Here is a 20,117-nt window from a genome sequence, read left to right on the forward strand (position 1 = left end):
CCAGCATCCACCAAAAAGGGTCCGGCTCCGGGTGTCCCAAGGCCCAGGGGGCGCGTCAGAACATTTTCATCACCTTTCACAATCACCAATGGGACAAGGCAGGGATGTTCTCTGTCCCCTCTCTTATACATCCTAGTGACGGAGCACCTGCTCTCATCAATTCGCCATAACCCCAACATTAGGTGGATTGAGGTGGGAGGCACCGAGTACAAGTGCTCTCTATTTGCTGATGATGTCCTAGTATATATCACTCAATCACATATATCCATCCATGCTGTTATGGCTGAAATAGATCACTTTGTTACATGGTCAAATTTTAAAATCAATGCAGCAAAGTCTGAGGCCCTCGATGTCTCCCTCCCCAAATCCATATAGGATTCCATCCAGTCCAACTTTCCCTTTGCCTGGCCCTCACAGGGTATCAAATACTTAGGAATTCCTATTCATAGAGACCTCTCCCATCTATGTTATCTTAATTTTGGGTCCTTTATTGAACAACTCCATACAGACCACGGTTGGCAAGTTAGAACTGTAAGATTCACTACGTGAACCACTGGTGTTTTGTGGAAAAGCACATGTACACTGTGTTCCAAATTATTATGCAAAAAGTGTTTAGGAGTGATAAGGGAAGAATTTGTTTGTTTGTCAGTTAAACTCATTGATGGTGATGTGTGTCAGGGCTCTTTATATCACTGTAAGCAATTGCAGACACCTGTGCTAATTAGTTTGGCAGGTGTGTCCAATGAAAGGCAAGACTACTTAAGAAGGCTGTCTCACATTATTAAGCAGCCTACATTTTCTGCCAAAATGGGAAAGAAAAAGGATGTGTCGGCTGCTGAGAAGCAACAAATTGTGGAGTGTTTAGGTCAAGGCATGACTACAATCAACATTGTGCGATGATCAGGATGAAGTGTCTTGGCAATCAAGAAGTATGTAGCTGATTCACAGTACACACGTGTGCGTGCTGATAAGGGCAAATTGAGGACTCTTTACTACAAGCAATTACGTCAGGTTAAAAGAGCAGCGGCAAAAAAGCCTTGTCATAGTAGCAGACAAGTTTTTGAAGCTGCTGGTGCCTCCAACGTCCCCCAAACATCAAGATGCAGGGTCCTTCAGAGGTTTGCAGCTGTGCATATGCCATCCTGTCGACCTCCTCTATCCACTTCACACAAGCAGAAACGGCTCCAGTGGGCCAAACATTACATGAAGACTGATTTCAGAACTGTTTTGTTCACGGATGAGTGCCGTGCAGCGCTCGATGGTCCAGATGGATGGAGTGGAGGATGGCTGGTTGATGGACACCCCACGCAAACACAGCTACAGCGCCAACAAGGAGGAGGTGGAGTAATGTTTTGGGCTGGAATTATGGGGAGAGAGATTGTCGGCCCCTTTAGGATCCCTGAAGGCGCTAAAGATGAACTCCAAAATGTATGTGGAGTTTCTCAAACAGCACTTCCTGCCATGGTTCAAGAAGAAGAACCGTGTATTTCACAGCAAGATCATTTTTTTGCATGATAATGCACCATCTCATGCTGCACATAAAACATCGGCATAAAAGGGGACAAACTTATGGTGTGACCCCCATGCTCCCCTGACATCTACCCCATTCAGAACCTCTGGAGCATCATCAAAAGGAGTGTCTATGATGGCGGGAGGCAGTTCACATCTAAGCAACAGCTCTGGGAGGGTATTCTGTCCTCATGCAAAACAATTGAAGCAGAAACCATCCAAAACCTGACAAATTCAATGGACGAGAGAGTTCAGAAGCTCCTTTCGAACAAGGGGTCCTATGTGAAAATGTAACATCACCTAGAATAAAGTTTTGAGTTGAAAACTGTTTGATTTCAGTTTCTAATAACCTGCTAATGCTTATAATTTCAAAAATGACCATTTTTTTGGTCTTTATTAAAATGAAAAGGTTGATCGAAAAGTTTGGCGGATCTAAGAGTGTGGCAACTCAGTAGTCATGATTACTTCGAATTCTGACAATATGAGGGTCATGTTGCAGGTAGTGCAGCAAGAAGGCACTTATGTGTCTTGCGCATCTCGGAGCCCCAAAATTATTTTCCGGGCTAGATGCAGCTAAAAATTATTATTCATTTTAAATCTGGTGGAGCTTAGTATAGATGGCCTAATAGGATCAGTGCTGCACACTGCTACAAAGCCCAAGTTATTTTCCAGCCAAGATACAGATAAACATGATTAGTAATTTTAAATCTGGTGGAGCTTATTATAGATGGCCTAATAGAATCAGTGCTGCACACTGCTACAAAGCCCAAATTATTTTCCAGCCAAGATACAGATAAACATGATTAGTAATTTGAAAGCTTAAAACGGTTGGTAGGGTGATTTAAACCAATCATCCATCTTTTACTCTCCCCAGGATGACACAGGGGTAGAAAAGTCGTTTCGGATCCATGATTTGTTCATCTTTATGAACGTGAGTCTGTCTACATTATCAGTGGAGAGCCGCGTGCGCTTATCTGTCAGCACACCACCAGCAGCGCTGAACACACGTTCAGACAGAACGCTGGCTGTGGGGCATGACAAGATCTCCAAGGCGTATGTGGCTAGCTCCGGCCATTTATCCAGATTGGAAGCCCAAAAAGAGCAAGGGTCCAGTGACACAGTCATGGCTTCAATGTTTACTTGGAGATACTCCTGTACCATCGTCTCTAGGCGTTGACTATGTGTCAGACTTCTTGTCTCCTGTGGCCTTGCAAAGGATGGGCTAAAAAAGTGGTGAAATGATTGCGCAAAATTGATGTTACCAGCAGATACTGTGGTTCTGTTATGGTTTGAGTGCTGAACACTTGACGGTCCCACGGTTGGCAAGTTGGAACTGTGAGATTCACAACGTACACCACTGGTGTTTTGTGGAAAAGCACATGTAAGATTCTGCAACAGTCTCTGCTGAGACTCCTGCATGCGTGCATCCCTTTCTATGGCAGGAATAATTTCTGCAAATTTACTTTTGTACCGGGGATCTAACAGTGTGGCAACCCAGTAGTCAGGATTATTTCTAATTCTCCCAATTCGAGGGTCATGTTGCAGGTAGTGCAGCAAGAAGGCACTCATGTGTGTTGCGCATCCAGGAGCACCAAGTCCCTGTTGTGTTGGTGGCGAGGTAATAATCATGCTTCCTTCCTCTGTCCTCTCCCCTCAACCTCGCACAACAGAAATGTGATCAAGGTCTCCCTCATCTGATGAGTCTTCCATCAGTTTGTCCTCCACTTCTTCCTGGGCTCCTGCACCTTCCTCACTAGTTTGGCTGCTACCATGCGCCCTGGTAAAACCATCTCCCCCACCCTCACATGCCTGCCACCTTGGTGCTGCCGACCGTCTGGACCTTGCAGATGTTAGCCCTTCCGCATACAACTCCTCCTCCTCTACTTCCTCCACCTCCTCTTGTGCCACCACCTGACTCCGAATTCTGTTTAACATGTGCTCCAGCATGTAAATCACCGGAATAGTCATGCTGATAATGGCATCGTCAGCACTAAACATCTTCGTCACCATTTCAAAACTGTGCAGAAGGGTGCATAGGTCCCTGATCTGAGACCACTCCTCCAGCGTGATTTGCCCCACGTCTGGATCTCGTTGGCCCAGGCTATACATCAGAACGTATTGCACCAGGGCTTGTCGGTGCTGCCACAGTCGCTGCAACATGTGCAGAGTTGAATTCCACCGGGTAGGCACATCGCATTTTAGCCGGTGAAGTGGCAGGCCCAACGACTTCTGTAGAGATGTAAGTCGCTGAGCTGCGGGATGCGAACGGCGGAAGTGAGCACACAGCGACCGTGCCCTCTGCAGAAGGCCATCTAGTCTGGGATAGTGGGCTAAAAATTGCTGGACAACCAGGTTCAACACGTGAGCCATACAAGGCACGTGTGTGACATTGCCCCGGCGAAGGGCCGCACCCAGGTTTGCAGCATTGTCGCACACGGCCTTCCCTGGTTTCAGGTCCAGTGGAGACAACCATTCATGAAATTGGTTCTCCAGAGCTGACCACAACTCCTCAGCTGTGTGACTCACATTTCCCAGACATTTCAATGTAAAAACCGCCTGATGACGTTGAGCCCTACTGCCAGCATAGTAAGGAGGTGTGCAGGATCCCTTCTGCGCAGTTAGAAAGCTTGTGGCATGACCAGACAGGCTTTGGGTGCAGGTGGAAGACCGAGAGGAGGTTGAGGAGGCAGAGACAGTGGAGGAACTTTGACATAAAGAGGATTGACGCACAACTCGTGGGGACGGCAAGACTTGGACAGCAGCCCCTTGTCCTGCTGTCACCATAGTTACCCAGTGCCCAGTCAGCGACATGTAACGCCCCTGTCCATGCCTACTCGTCCAAGTGTCTGTGGTGAAATGCACCCTGTCACACTCAGAGTTTCTCAAAGAAGCGGTGATGTTGTGTGCGACATGCTGGTGGAGCACAGGCACACCTTTCTTTGAGAAGTAGTGCCGACTGGGCATCTGGTACTGGGGCACTGCGACGGACATAAGGTCTCGAAAATCCTCTGTGTCCACCAGGCGGAAAGGCAGCATTTCTGTAGCAAAGAGCTTGCAGATGGTGAAATTCAACCTCTTAGCTTTCTCATGGCTAGGAGGAAATGGTCTTTTACTTGTCCACATCTGAGGGACCGAGGGCTGGCTATTGTGCTTAGACGGGGTTGATAAGGGTGTCCCCGGCAAACTGCCGGTCTGTGAGGAAGATGCAGGCGGACATGTTAGGTTGCCTTGATCCAAAGGTGGTGCTATCGATGTCGGACAGCGCTCAACACCAGCTGGTGTTACCACCTCCAAAGAAAATGATGACCTGCCAATCACGCTGGCTGTTGCGGCTAAAGAGGTGGCAGGTCTGCGCCCCAAAACAGGTGTGACTGCTGTCCCCCCAGTCACAGAGGATGAAGAGGCCGCGGATGCACAAGATATGGCAGACGGTGGTTGGCCCGGCCGGCTAGGCCGCATTGTAGCACACTGAGCTTCCCACTGCAACTTATGCTTCATGTCCATGTGCCGGTTCATGCATGAAGTACTCAAACTATGTATTTTTTGGCCTCTACTTAGCTTTTGCTGACAAATGTTACAGATAACACGAGTTGGGTCATCTTTATCGATCTGAAAAAATGCCCAGGCTATGCAAGGCTTAGCACCCATGCGACCTGAAGAGCCACCAAGACTTGTGGTGAGAGGCAGAGTTGTGTTTGAGGATGCAGTTGTTGACGTGCTTCCAGTACTACGTCTCTGTCCAGGAAGGCGCAACTTGACCTCGTCATCACTAGCATCTTCCTCCACCTCTTCTGCTGACCTCATCTCTTGGCTGACTGTGGGTTGACAGTAAGTGGGATCTCCAACCTCATCATCATCACCCTGTGCGTTATCACACCCGTCGTCCTCAGAGCCAACCTGTTCCTGCCCTGACAAAAAACTAAAGTTGTCGCTCCAATCAGGTATTTGAGTCTCATCATCGTCTTCCTCATTGTCTCCACCAACAGGAGTTACAGTTTGGGAATGAGGGTCTACATTATGGTCAAAACCTTCTGCGTCTGGTCCTGGATCCGACTCATAAAGATTCTGGGCATCAGTGCAGATCATTTCCTCGTCTGGATTCACAGAAGCGCTGGAGTCGACCTCTGATTCCCAGGCTATAGTATGAGTAAACAGCTCTGCAGACTCAACCATCTGTTCTACCTCATACTCAGACGGGCAGCTGGAGATTTGGGAGCTGTGAGGAAGCAAGTGCGATTGGGGTGACACCTTTGAGGACTGGAGTATTTGTGATGTTGAAGTTGATGTGGAGGAGAGCCCACTTAAAGGAGCACTTGATATCCGTTGAAGCACCTGCTGTTTTTGTGCCTCATCTGGAATTTGTAGCGATTGGCGTGGCCGTAAGAAAGGGATTTTATCACATTGTCCGCTAAAAGAAGTAGACATTTTAGTTTGGCTGGAAGATGGTCTTTCTTCTGCAGATGTTACTGTTGCTTAAAACCTACCCCACGGACACAACCTTTTTTCCCCTTCCCAACACGCCTATTCCCCTTTCCACCAGCAGCAGGCCTTTTTCCACTCATTTTGGTGGTTAACTAATTCACAACTCTGGAGTTGTTTGCACAAAAAAACAATGGATGGGAACCGAGCAGAGCTCAGTGGCCAAACTGTGGTATTAGGCCAAAACTATTGGCTGGGTTAGATGCAGAAAAAAATTATATTCAGTTTGCAACCTGATGGAGGTCAGTATAGATGGACTAATAGAGAAAGTCCCACACACTGCTAGAAGGCCAAATATTTTTTCAGAGCTAGATGCAGACAAAAAATTATTTTGAATTTGCAACCTGATGGAGGTCAGTAGGTGGACTAATAGAACAAGTCCCACACACTGTTAGAAGGCCAAATATTTTTTCAGAGCTAGATGCAGAAAAAAATTATATTCAGTTTGCAACCTGATGGAGGTCAGTATAGATGGACTAATAGAGAATGTCCCACACACTGCTAGAAGGCCAAATATTTTTTCAGAGCTAGATGCAGAAAAAAATTATATTCAGTTTGCAACCTGATGGAGGTCAGTATAGATGGACTAATAGAGAAAGTCCCACACACTGCTAGAAGGCCAAATATTTTTTCAGAGCTAGGTGCAGAAAAAAATTATATTCAGTTTGCAACCTGATGGAGGTCTGTATAGATGGATTAATAGAACAAGTCCCACACACAGCTAGAAGCCCAATATTTTTTCAGAGGTAGATGCAGAAAAAAATATATTCAGTTTGCAACCTGATGGAGGTCAGTATAGATGGACTAATACAACAAGTCCCACGCACAGCTAGAAGCCCAATATTTTTTCAGAGCTAGATGCAGAAAAAAATTATATTCAATTTGCAACCTGATGGAGGTCAGTATAGATGGACTAATAGAACAAGTCCCACACACAGCTAGAAGCCCAAATATTTTTTCAGAGGTAGATGCAGATAAAAATTATTTTTAATTTGCAACCTGATGGAGGTCAGTATCGATGGACTAATAGAGAAAGTCCCACACACTGCTAGAAGGCCAAATATTTTTTCAGAGGTAGATGCAGAAAAAAATTATATTCAGTTTGCAACCTGATGGAGGTCTGTATAGATGGATTAATAGAACAAGTCCCACACACAGCTAGAAGCCCAATATTTTTTCAGAGGTAGATGCAGAAAAAAATATATTCAGTTTGCAACCTGATGGAGGTCAGTATAGATGGACTAATACAACAAGTCCCACACACAGCTAGAAGCCCAATATTTTTTCAGAGCTAGATGCAGACAAAAATTATATTCAATTTGCAACCTGATGGAGGTCAGTATAGATGGAGTAATAGAACAAGTCCCACACACTGCTAGAAAGCCAAATATTTTTTCAGAGCTAGATGCAGATAAAAATTATTTTTAATTTGCAACCTGATGGAGGTCAGTATAGGTGGACTAATAGAGAAAGTCCCACACACTGCTAGAAGGCCAAATATTTTTTCAGAGCTAGATGCAGAAAAAAATTATATTCAGTTTGCAACGTGATGGAGGTCTGTATAGATGGATTAATAGAACAAGTCCCACACACAGCTAGAAGCCCAATATTTTTTCAGAGGTAGATGCAGAAAAAAATATATTCAGTTTGCAACCTGATGGAGGTCAGTATAGATGGACTAATACAACAAGTCCCACACACAGCTAGAAGCCCAATATTTTTTCAGAGCTAGATGCAGAAAAAATTTTTATTCAATTTGCAACCTGATGGAGGTCAGTATAGATGGAGTAATAGAACAAGTCCCACACACAGCTAGAAGCCCAAATTTTTTTTCAGAGCTAGATGCAGATAAAAATTATTTTCAATTTGCAACCTGATGGAGGTCAGTATAGATGGACTAATAGAGAAAGTCCCACACACTGCTAGAAGGCCAAATATTTTTTCAGAGCTAGATGCAGAAAAAATTATATTCAGTTTGCAACCTGATGGAGGTCTGTATAGATGGATTAATAGAACAAGTCCCACACACAGCTAGAAGCCCAATATTTTTTCAGAGGTAGATGCAGAAAAAAATATATTCAGTTTGCAACCTGATGGAGGTCAGTATAGATGGACTAATACAACAAGTCCCACACACAGCTAGAAGCCCAATATTTTTTCAGAGCTAGATGCAGAAAAAAATTATATTCAATTTGCAACCTGATGGAGGTCAGTATAGATGGAGTAATAGAACAAGTCCCACACACAGCTAGAAGCCCAAATATTTTTTCAGAGGTAGATGCAGATAAAAATTATTTTTAATTTGCAACCTGATGGTGGTCAGTATAGATGGACTAATAGAGAAAGTCCCACACACTGCTAGAAGGCCAAATATTTTTTCAGAGCTAGATGCAGAAAAAAATTATATTCAGTTTGCAACCTGATGGAGGTCTGTATAGATGGATTAATAGAACAATTCCCACACACAGCTAGAAGCCCAATATTTTTTCAGAGGTAGATGTAGAAAAAAATATATTCAGTTTGCAACCTGATGGAGGTCAGTATAGATGGACTAATACAACAAGTCCCACACACAGCTAGAAGCCCAATATTTTTTCAGAGCTAGATGCAGAAAAAAATTATATTCAATTTGCAACCTGATGGAGGTCAGTATAGATGGAGTAATAGAACAAGTCCCACACACTGCTAGAAGGCCAAATATTTTTTCAGAGCTAGATGCAGATAAAAATTATTTTTAATTTGCAACCTGATGGAGGTCAGTATAGATGGACTAATAGAGAAAGTCCCACACACTGCTAGAAGGCCAAATATTTTTTCAGAGCTAGATGCAGAAAAAAATTATATTCAGTTTGCAACGTGATGGAGGTCTGTATAGATGGATTAATAGAACAAGTCCCACACACAGCTAGAAGCCCAATATTTTTTCAGAGGTAGATGCAGAAAAAAATATATTCAGTTTGCAACCTGATGGAGGTCAGTATAGATGGACTAATACAACAAGTCCCACACACAGCTAGAAGCCCAATATTTTTTCAGAGCTAGATGCAGAAAAAAATTATATTCAATTTGCAACCTGATGGAGGTCAGTATAGATGGAGTAATAGAACAAGTCCCACACACAGCTAGAAGCCCAAGTATTTTTTCAGAGCTAGATGCAGATAAAAATTATTTTCAATTTGCAACCTGATGGAGGTCAGTATAGATGGACTAATAGAGAAAGTCCCACACACTGCTAGAAGGCCAAATATTTTTTCAGAGCTAGATGCAGAAAAAATTATATTCAGTTTGCAACCTGATGGAGGTCTGTATAGATGGATTAATAGAACAAGTCCCACACACAGCTAGAAGCCCAATATTTTTTCAGAGGTAGATGCAGAAAAAAATATATTCAGTTTGCAACCTGATGGAGGTCAGTATAGATGGACTAATACAACAAGTCCCACACACAGCTAGAAGCCCAATATTTTTTCAGAGCTAGATGCAGAAAAAAATTATATTCAATTTGCAACCTGATGGAGGTCAGTATAGATGGAGTAATAGAACAAGTCCCACACACAGCTAGAAGCCCAAATATTTTTTCAGAGCTAGATGCAGATAAAAATTATTTTTAATTTGCAACCTGATGGAGGTCAGTATAGATGGACTAATAGAGAAAGTCCCACACACTGCTAGAAGGCCAAATACTTTTTCAGAGCTAGATGCAGAAAAAAATTATATTCAGTTTGCAACCTGATGGAGGTCTGTATAGATGGATTAATAGAACAAGTCCCACACACAGCTAGAAGCCCAATATTTTTTCAGAGGTAGATGCAGAAAAAAATATATTCAGTTTGCAACCTGATGGAGGTCAGTATAGATGGACTAATACAACAAGTCCCACACACAGCTAGAAGCCCAATATTTTTTCAGAGCTAGATGCAGAAAAAAATTATATTCAATTTGCAACCTGATGGAGGTCAGTATAGATGGAATAATAGAACAAGTCCCACACACAGCTAGAAGCCCAAATATTTTTTCAGAGGTAGATGCAGATAAAAATTATTTTTAATTTGCAACCTGATGGTGGTCAGTATAGATGGACTAATAGAGAAAGTCCCACACACTGCTAGAAGGCCAAATATTTTTTCAGAGCTAGATGCAGAAAAAAATTATATTCAGTTTGCAACCTGATGGAGGTCTGTATAGATGGATTAATAGAACAATTCCCACACACAGCTAGAAGCCCAATATTTTTTCAGAGGTAGATGTAGAAAAAAATATATTCAGTTTGCAACCTGATGGAGGTCAGTATAGATGGACTAATACAACAAGTCCCACACACAGCTAGAAGCCCAATATTTTTTCAGAGCTAGATGCAGAAAAAAATTATATTCAATTTGCAACCTGATGGAGGTCAGTATAGATGGAGTAATAGAACAAGTCCCACACACAGCTAGAAGCCCAAATATTTTTTCAGAGGTAGATGCAGATAAAAATTATTTTTAATTTGCAACCTGATGGAGGTCAGTCTAGATGGACTAATAGAGAAAGTCCCACACACTGCTAGAAGGCCAAATATTTTTTCAGAGCTAGATGCAGAAAAAAATTATATTCAGTTTGCAACGTGATGGAGGTCTGTATAGATGGATTAATAGAACAAGTCCCACACACAGCTAGAAGCCCAATATTTTTTCAGAGGTAGATGCAGAAAAAAATATATTCAGTTTGCAACCTGATGGAGGTCAGTATAGATGGACTAATACAACAAGTCCCACACACAGCTAGAAGCCCAATATTTTTTCAGAGCTAGATGCAGAAAAAAATTATATTCAATTTGCAACCTGATGGAGGTCAGTATAGATGGAGTAATAGAACAAGTCCCACACACAGCTATAAGCCCAAATATTTTTTCAGAGCTAGATGCAGATAAAAATTATTTTCAATTTGCAACCTGATGGAGGTCAGTATAGATGGACTAATAGAGAAAGTCCCACACACTGCTAGAAGGCCAAATATTTTTTCAGAGCTAGATGCAGAAAAAATTATATTCAGTTTGCAACCTGATGGAGGTCTGTATAGATGGATTAATAGAACAAGTCCCACACACAGCTAGAAGCCCAATATTTTTTCAGAGGTAGATGCAGAAAAAAATATATTCAGTTTGCAACCTGATGGAGGTCAGTATAGATGGACTAATACAACAAATCCCACACACAGCTAGAAGCCCAATATTTTTTCAGAGCTAGATGCAGAAAAAAATTATATTCAATTTGCAACCTGATGGAGGTCAGTATAGATGGAGTAATAGAACAAGTCCCACACACAGCTAGAAGCCCAAATATTTTTTCAGAGCTAGATGCAGATAAAAATTATTTTTAATTTGCAACCTGATGGAGGTCAGTATAGATGGACTAATAGAGAAAGTCCCACACACTGCTAGAAGGCCAAATATTTTTTCAGAGCTAGATGCAGAAAAAAATTATATTCAGTTTGCAACCTGATGGAGGTCTGTATAGATGGATTAATAGAACAAGTCCCACACACAGCTAGAAGCCCAATATTTTTTCAGAGGTAGATGCAGAAAAAAATATATTCAGTTTGCAACCTGATGGAGGTCAGTATAGATGGACTAATACAACAAGTCCCACACACTGCTAGAAGCCCAATATTTTTTCATAGCTAGATGCAGAAAAAAATTATATTCAATTTGCAACCTGATGGAGGTCAGTATAGATGGAGTAATAGAACAAGTCCCACACACAGCTAGAAGCCCAAATATTTTTTCAGAGGTAGATGCAGATAAAAATTATTTTTAATTTGCAACCTGATGGTGGTCAGTATAGATGGACTAATAGAGAAAGTCCCACACACTGCTAGAAGGCCAAATATTTTTTCAGAGCTAGATGCAGAAAAAAATTATATTCAGTTTGCAACCTGATGGAGGTCTGTATAGATGGATTAATAGAACAATTCCCACACACAGCTAGAAGCCCAATATTTTTTCAGAGGTAGATGTAGAAAAAAATATATTCAGTTTGCAACCTGATGGAGGTCAGTATAGATGGACTAATACAACAAGTCCCACACACAGCTAGAAGCCCAATATTTTTTCAGAGCTAGATGCAGAAAAAAATTATATTCAATTTGCAACCTGATGGAGGTCAGTATAGATGGAGTAATAGAACAAGTCCCACACACAGCTAGAAGCCCAAATATTTTTTCAGAGCTAGATGCAGATAAAAATTATTTTTAATTTGCAACCTGATGGAGGTCAGTCTAGATGGACTAATAGAGAAAGTCCCACACACTGCTAGAAGGCCAAATATTTTTTCAGAGCTAGATGCAGAAAAAAATTATATTCAGTTTGCAACCTGATGGAGGTCTGTATAGATGGATTAATAGAACAAGTCCCACACACAGCTAGAAGCCCAATATTTTTTCAGAGGTAGATGCAGAAAAAAAAATATTCAGTTTGCAACCTGATGGAGGTCAGTATAGATGGACTAATACAACAAGTCCCACACTCAGCTAGAAGCCCAATATTTTTTCAGAGCTAGATGCAGAAAAAAATTATATTCAATTTGCAACCTGATGGAGGTCAGTATAGATGGAGTAATAGAACAAGTCCCACACACAGCTAGAAGCCCAATATTTTTTCAGAGGTAGATGCAGAAAAAAATATATTCAGTTTGCAACCTGATAGAGGTCAGTATAGATGGACTAATACAACAAGTCCCACAGACAGCTAGAAGCCCAATATTTTTTCAGAGCTAGATGCAGAAAAAAATTATATTCAATTTGCAACCTGATGGAGGTCAGTATAGATGGAGTAATAGAACAAGTCCCACACACAGCTAGAAGCCCAAATATTTTTTCAGAGGTAGATGCAGATAAAAATTATTTTTAATTTGCAACCTGATGGAGGTCAGTATAGATGGACTAATAGAGAAAGTCCCACACACTGCTAGAAGGCCAAATATTTTTTCAGAGCTAGATGCAGAAAAAAATTATATTCAGTTTGCAACCTGATGGAGGTCTGTATAGATGGATTAATAGAACAAGTCCCACACACAGCTAGAAGCCCAATATTTTTTCAGAGGTAGATGCAGAAAAAAATATATTCAGTTTGCAACCTGATGGAGGTCAGTATAGATGGACTAATACAACAAGTCCCACACACAGCTAGAAGCCCAATATTTTTTCAGAGCTAGATGCAGAAAAAAATTATATTCAATTTGCAACCTGATGGAGGTCAGTATAGATTGAGTAACAGAAAAAGTCCCACACACAGCTAGAAGCCCAAATATTTTTTCAGAGCTAGATGCAGATAAAAATTATTTTTAATTTGCAACCTGATGGAGGTCAGTATAGATGGACTAATAGAGAAAGTCCCACACACTGCTAGAAGGCCAAATATTTTTTCAGAGCTAGATGCAGAAAAAAATATATTCAGTTTGCAACCTGATGGAGGTCAGTATAGATGGACTAATACAACAAGTCCCACACACAGCTAGAAGCCCAATATTTTTTTCAGAGCTAGATGCAGAAAAAAATTATATTCAATTTGCAACCTGATGTAGGTCAGTATAGATTGAGTAATAGAACAAGTCCCACACACAGCTAGAAGCCCAAATATTTTTTCAGAGGTAGATGCAGATAAAAATTATTTTTAATTTGCAACCTGATGGAGGTCAGTATAGATGGACTAATAGAGAAAGTCCCACACACTGCTAGAAGGCCAAATATTTTTTCAGAGCTAGATGCAGAAAAAAATTATATTCAGTTTGCAACCTGATGGAGGTCTGTATAGATGGATTAATAGAACAAGTCCCACACACAGCTAGAAGCCCAATATTTTTTCAGAGGTAGATGCAGAAAAAAATATATTCAGTTTGCAACCTGATGGAGGTCAGTATAGATGGACTAATACAACAAGTCCCACACACAGCTAGAAGCCCAATATTTTTTCAGAGCTAGATGCAGAAAAAAATTATATTCAATTTGCAACCTGATGGAGGTCAGTATAGATGGAGTAATAGAACAAGTCCCACACACAGCTCGAAGCCCAAATATTTTTTCAGAGCTAGATGCAGATAAAAATTATTTTTAATTTGCAACCTGATGGAGGTCAGTATAGATGGACTAATAGAGAAAGTCCCACACACTGCAAGAAGGCCAAATATTTTTTCAGAGCTAGATGCAGAAAAAAATTATATTCAGTTTGCAACCTGATGGAGGTCTGTATAGATGGATTAATAGAACAAGTCCCACACACAGCTAGAAGCCCAATATTTTTTCAGAGGTAGATGCAGAAAAAAATATATTCAGTTTGCAACCTGATGGAGGTCAGTATAGATGGACTAATACAACAAGTCCCACACACAGCTAGAAGCCCAATATTTTTTCAGAGCTAGATGCAGAAAAATTTTTTATTCAATTTGCAACCTGATGGAGGTCAGTATAGATGGAGTAATAGAACAAGTCCCACACACAGCTAGAAGCCCAAATATTTTTTCAGAGGTAGATGCAGATAAAAATTATTTTTAATTTGCAACCTGATGGAGGTCAGTATAGATGGACTAATAGAGAAAGTCCCACACACTGCTAGAAGGCCAAATATTTTTTCAGAGCTAGATGCAGAAAAAAATTATATTCAGTTTGCAACCTGATGGAGGTCTGTATAGATGGATTAATAGAACAAGTCCCACACACATCTAGAAGCCCAATATTTTTTCAGAGGTAGATGCAGAAAAAAATATATTCAGTTTTCAACCTGATGGAGGTCAGTATAGATGGACTAATACAACAAGTCCCACACACAGCTAGAAGCCCAATATTTTTTCAGAGCTAGATGCAGAAAAAAATTATATTCAATTTGCAACCTGATGGAGGTCAGTATAGATGGAGTAATAGAACAAGTCCCACACACAGCTAGAAGCCCAAATATTTTTTCAGAGGTAGATGCAGATAAAAATTATTTTTAATTTGCAACCTGATGGAGGTCAGTATAGATGGACTAATAGAGAAAGTCCCACACACTGCTAGAAGCCCAAATATTTTTTCAGAGGTAGATGCAGAAAAAAATTATATTCAGTTTGCAACCTGATGGAGGTCTGTATAGATGGATTAATAGAACAAGTCCCACACACAGCTACAAGCCCAATATTTTTTCAGAGCTATATGCAGATAAAAATTATTTTTAATTTGCAACCTGATGGAGGTCAGTATAGATGGACTAATAGAGAAAGTCCCACACACTGCTAGAAGGCCAAATATTTTTTCAGAGCTAGATGCAGAAAAAAATTATATTCAATTTGCAACCTGATGGAGGTCAGTATAGATGGACTAATAGAATGATGCTATGCCCAAAGATTTTACTTCACTAGGTGCAGTAAAAAAATTGGTATTCTATACACAGGTGGTGTATCTTGCAACACAGATAGGCTACTCCACTGACTAACACACTCTGCAATAGGCCAAAAAGGATTAGCTTTGCTAGATTCAGCCAAATACTGTGAAAAAAAACTTGCACATCACTGGCACAGACCTGCCTGGCAAAAACTGATAGGAACTGATGTAACCTAGTCCTAAAAAGGACTCCAATTACAATTAGTCTTTACTCCCACAACCTATCTATTTAAGAGCACAGACCTGCCTGATAAAAGTCGTAGGAAATGCTGTAACCTAGTCCTTAAAAGGACTGCAATCACAACTATTCCCTACTCCCAAGCTATCTGTAGATTTGTGCGAAAATTGGCTTGAAATTAACAAGGTATAGCGCACACAGCAACAGCGGTGCCGTCTAGCACGCAGCTGCAGCAGTGAGAAAATGGTGGCGACGGGGAAAATGGCTTGGTCTTATAGGGCAAGGACATGTGACATACACTGCCAATGACACATGCCCTTGCTTGTGTGAAAAAAAGCACTTCGCTCCGTGTGTGCGCTGCTGATAGGCTGACAGATTGCACCTCCCCACCGTAAATGCGGGAAAGAGAAAAAAAAATGGAGATCTTCATTATTCCTGCAGAGATCCATCCCCTGCCCCTCCCCCCACCCCGCTGTACACTCAAACTGCGTATTAACATTAATTTTCATCATTACTGAGAAAAAATCCAGTTATGATTTTGGTGCATGAACAGTTATCGAACATAACCTCGAACAGCCGAATTTTTCTCAAATCGTTCGTGTTCGCCGAACGGCTCGAACACCGCCCAAAACAGCTCGAATTTGAGATTGGCAAACAGTTCGAGTAGAACAACGCTCATCTCTAGTGACAAACACAAACAGCTCTTTTTGTGTGATGCACTTGTATAAGCATTTTATTTTATGTCTAACAAATATTAGCATTAATTTAACTATTTAATTGCTATGAGTACTATGAGGCTTACCTAGGTTATTATTGTGACAAATTTAGTTTAACTTACCTGATTATCAGCCATTGAATATAGTGATTATTTACACATTAGAGAATATTAAGACATGAACAATGAATACAAGGTGTAGAATTAGTTATTGAATTTTTCACTGGGTTTCCATGATAGAACATTGAGTCTATAATATAACATTTATGCAAAAATGTGTTTAAATTTCAAAGTGAGCACACATTTAATACAGCCTTGGCATGGACATTGATGTGATAATATCAGACTTCAAAATAAGCAATAAAATAGGTCTGACACAGATTTGTAGCTTGGCATAGATAGTAAAGAAAAAATGCTATGTCGGCAGTGAATCACTTGCCTCCGGACAGATTACAGATACCCAAATATCTGTCCTGCTTGAGTGATTTACAGAAAAACATGATATAATTGTATCCTATGTTGAATAGCACATTAATCCCTAGATCCAGAAAAATATAGCTTTATTTTGCTATATGTTTTCGTAGAAGCTTTAGCCCTTTATGCTCCAGTCTATGTCCATGACACAAGTCACCCTTGTGGTTTACATATAATTTACATATATCTGACTTGACAACTTTTATTAAGTATTTCTCGGGCGCAATGGGTAAAAAATAGCAATTCAGTATTGCATGTTGCTCTATAAAATTTTTGTCATTCACCACACAATATACAGTATTTAGCATGCTGTCTCCATTCTGCTTGTCATTATAATTAGGGCAATACCAAATTTATAAAACTTTTTTTGTGTTTTACTACTGTAGCTGAAAAAAATTGTTCATGTAAAAGAAATCTTTTGTTTTTATGTTACCATTTTCTGACAACTATAACTTTCTTTTTTTTCATCAACTGTATTAGGGCTTATTTTTTTATTGAGCTTATATTGGTATGTTTTAAGGTACAGTACATATGACTCATAGTTATTATTCAATTATTTTGGAGAAGAGACAAAAACTGCAGTTTTGATACAGTTTTATATGATTTTTTCAGACAGCTTTTTTTTCCTGACAATGTAAAAACTGCAGTGTTTTTTAAATCTGCAGCATGTCAGTTCTTTTAGGATTTGTGCAGCATTTTTTCACTAATAGAAAGCAATGATTTGTGCCGCTTTTTTGCAGAATTTTTGGTGCATAAGGCTGTGTGCCCACTATGCGTTTTTTAAGCATTTCCGCAGAGGCAATTCCGCTGCAGAAATGCTTAAAAAACGCTTGGTAGAAGGTCTGCCATGTTCCCCAATGATAATCCGCATGTGCTGTGCACATGCTGCGGAAATTTCTGCTGCGGATTATCCTTGCGGAAAAATACACAGCACTATCAATTATTTTGCAGAAGCGCAGTGTTTTCGCCGCCATTGACTTGCATTGGAACGCATGTGATGGGCCCCATATCCGCGGGGTACTCGGCAGCCGGGCCTATGGATGCTGGTGAATGGGGGGTATCACGGTGGCTGGCCTGGTCCGTGGCCCAGGGCGGTCAACAAAAAAGGGGAAATATTTATAGGGGATTTGTAAAGTTTGTGACGCCACCTGTGGAATGCGGCCAAAGGGAGCCGCCACTGCGGAGCAGTCCTCTGAAGCTGATGTTACTGCAGCAGGGATGGTGTGGCTCTCCACAGGAAGAGCTAGCTCCAGGGCAGTGTAGGTGTTGTTGGTTGCGCTGGGCATTTTAGTGCAGTGGGAATGATGGCGCAGCTGAAATAATGGACGGAGGCAGTGCGGTGCAGTCCTCCGAGTCTTTATTCATAGTTCTTATGTAAGTTCCACAGGTGCACTGTACAGGTGTCAGCCTCCCACGTCGCGCTGCGTTCACCAGAACAGGGTTCAGCTCTTCCTCAGGTAGGTTAGGAGCACCTGATGGAACCCCGCTTTCTTGTGTTCCTCTCTAGACCGTTTTCACGCTGGGTCTTCTCCCTCCTGCCCTGCGCTTCCCCACTCTCAGTCCCGCTCGGGTGCTCTGAAGTCCCTCCTGTCTAACTGGAGTTCCCGGACCTGCTTGACCCTCACGGAGATTAGAATGAGGCTTTGGCAACTGAACTATAAAAGCCAGAAGCCTCCGGTTTTTCCAGCCGAGACCTGGAGTAACACGGCTGGTCCAGGGGCCGGTCCCCTTCTTGCGGCCTACGATCCCTCTGTCTCCTGACAAATTCGGGGCGTACGGGTGCCGTTCTGCACTCGCCGTACCCCCTAGGATCCCTTCAATAGAACGGAGCCTGCCTCCTCTGCTCCTCTCCTGGGCCTCTGTTGCTAGGTCCCACTTGTGGAGCAGAGCTCCTAAAGAGACTCTGCTCCCGTCCTCTCCTTACTGACTGAACTACTGACTGACTTGCCACCCTAAGATGGCTTCCCTTTATATACCTCCTACCATGGTGCTCCCCTAAACTTCTTCCTCCACCCACACCCACTACTGGTTCCCCCTTACCTTTGGGTTCCCTCCACTCCAGCCAGGGACAGGGCTCAGCAGGAAACACATTGCATCTTGCCCTTCCAGGCGGCCTGGAGGAGTGTAGTGTTGAATGTGGGTGTTGGGGTTCCGGGCAGCACTCCCTCCCTACCTGAGATAAGGAGACTCCACACCTCTGGGTGAGGTGCAGTACCTCTGTGGCGACTGATCCCTCAGGGGCGCCACACATGGAATCCGCATCACTGGATCTGTACATGCGGATTACATGCATTTCAATGTGCGGATGGTACCCGGGTTTGGAGAAGAGAAGACTCTCCTCCAACCCGGGTACCATAGAACCAGTAAAAAAAAGAATAAAATAAAAAATATACATTATACTTACCTTCTGATGGTCCCCGGTGTCTTTGTCCTGGCTTGCAGGCAGCTCGCGGTGGACTCTAGGACCTTCCATGACGTCATTTAGTCATGTGGCGGGTCACGCGACCGCTGACGTAGGCATGTCCTTTAGTGTACCGCGAGCTGCCGGCAAGCCAGGACGCATCGGATAAAGACACTGGGGGCCATCAGAAGGTAAGTATGATATTTATTTTTTATTTTTTTACCATTCTTTCGGTCACACTATATAAATCCATGCCGGTTGCATGGATTTATATAGTGTGACCAAGTTGTCAAGCACTTTCAAAGTGATGCTAAAATCACTTGGAAAGCGCTTGACAACCCGCATGCGGAAATGCATGTGAAGAACGCTTCACATCCGCATGTACCTGGCAGGAAAAACGCATGTACAATCCGCATCCGTTTTTTTCTGCCAGGCAGATGCAGAAACGCTCAGGAGAAATCCGGAGCATTTCTGCATTGTGGGCATATAGCCTAAAGCTAATTTTATTAATGTATACTGTAGTCAAATTACACATGTAATCTACATGTAAAAAGCAGTCATAATGCAGCTATTTGCTTTGTTTTATTTGCAACATTTTTACTGCCAAGAGTGAAGGTTTTAGCTGCAGAAAAAAACACTGCAAAAAAGCCATGTGATTGCCTTTAATGGCAAGCTGAATAAAAGAGAATAATTCATCGGTGAGTGCCACTATGCTTTTTTTTCATGCTGTAATCATTTTCTCTATGTTTTACTAATGTAAAACACCACCCCCCCAAGAAAATTACATTAATATATATATATACTACCGTTCAAAAGTTTGGGGTCATTTAGAAATGTCATTATTTTTGAAAGAAAGTACATTTTTTTCAATTAAGCTAATATTAAATGAATCAGAAATGCACTCTATACATTGTTAATGTGGTAAATGACTATTCTAGCTGCAAACGTCTTATTTTTATTGCAATATCTACATA

The sequence above is a fragment of the Phyllobates terribilis genome, unplaced genomic scaffold, assembly GCF_046119375.1.
Source record: "Phyllobates terribilis strain yellow unplaced genomic scaffold, ASM4611937v1 Scaffold_3__8_contigs__length_932513732, whole genome shotgun sequence".
Lineage (NCBI taxonomy): Eukaryota > Metazoa > Chordata > Amphibia > Anura > Dendrobatidae > Phyllobates > Phyllobates terribilis.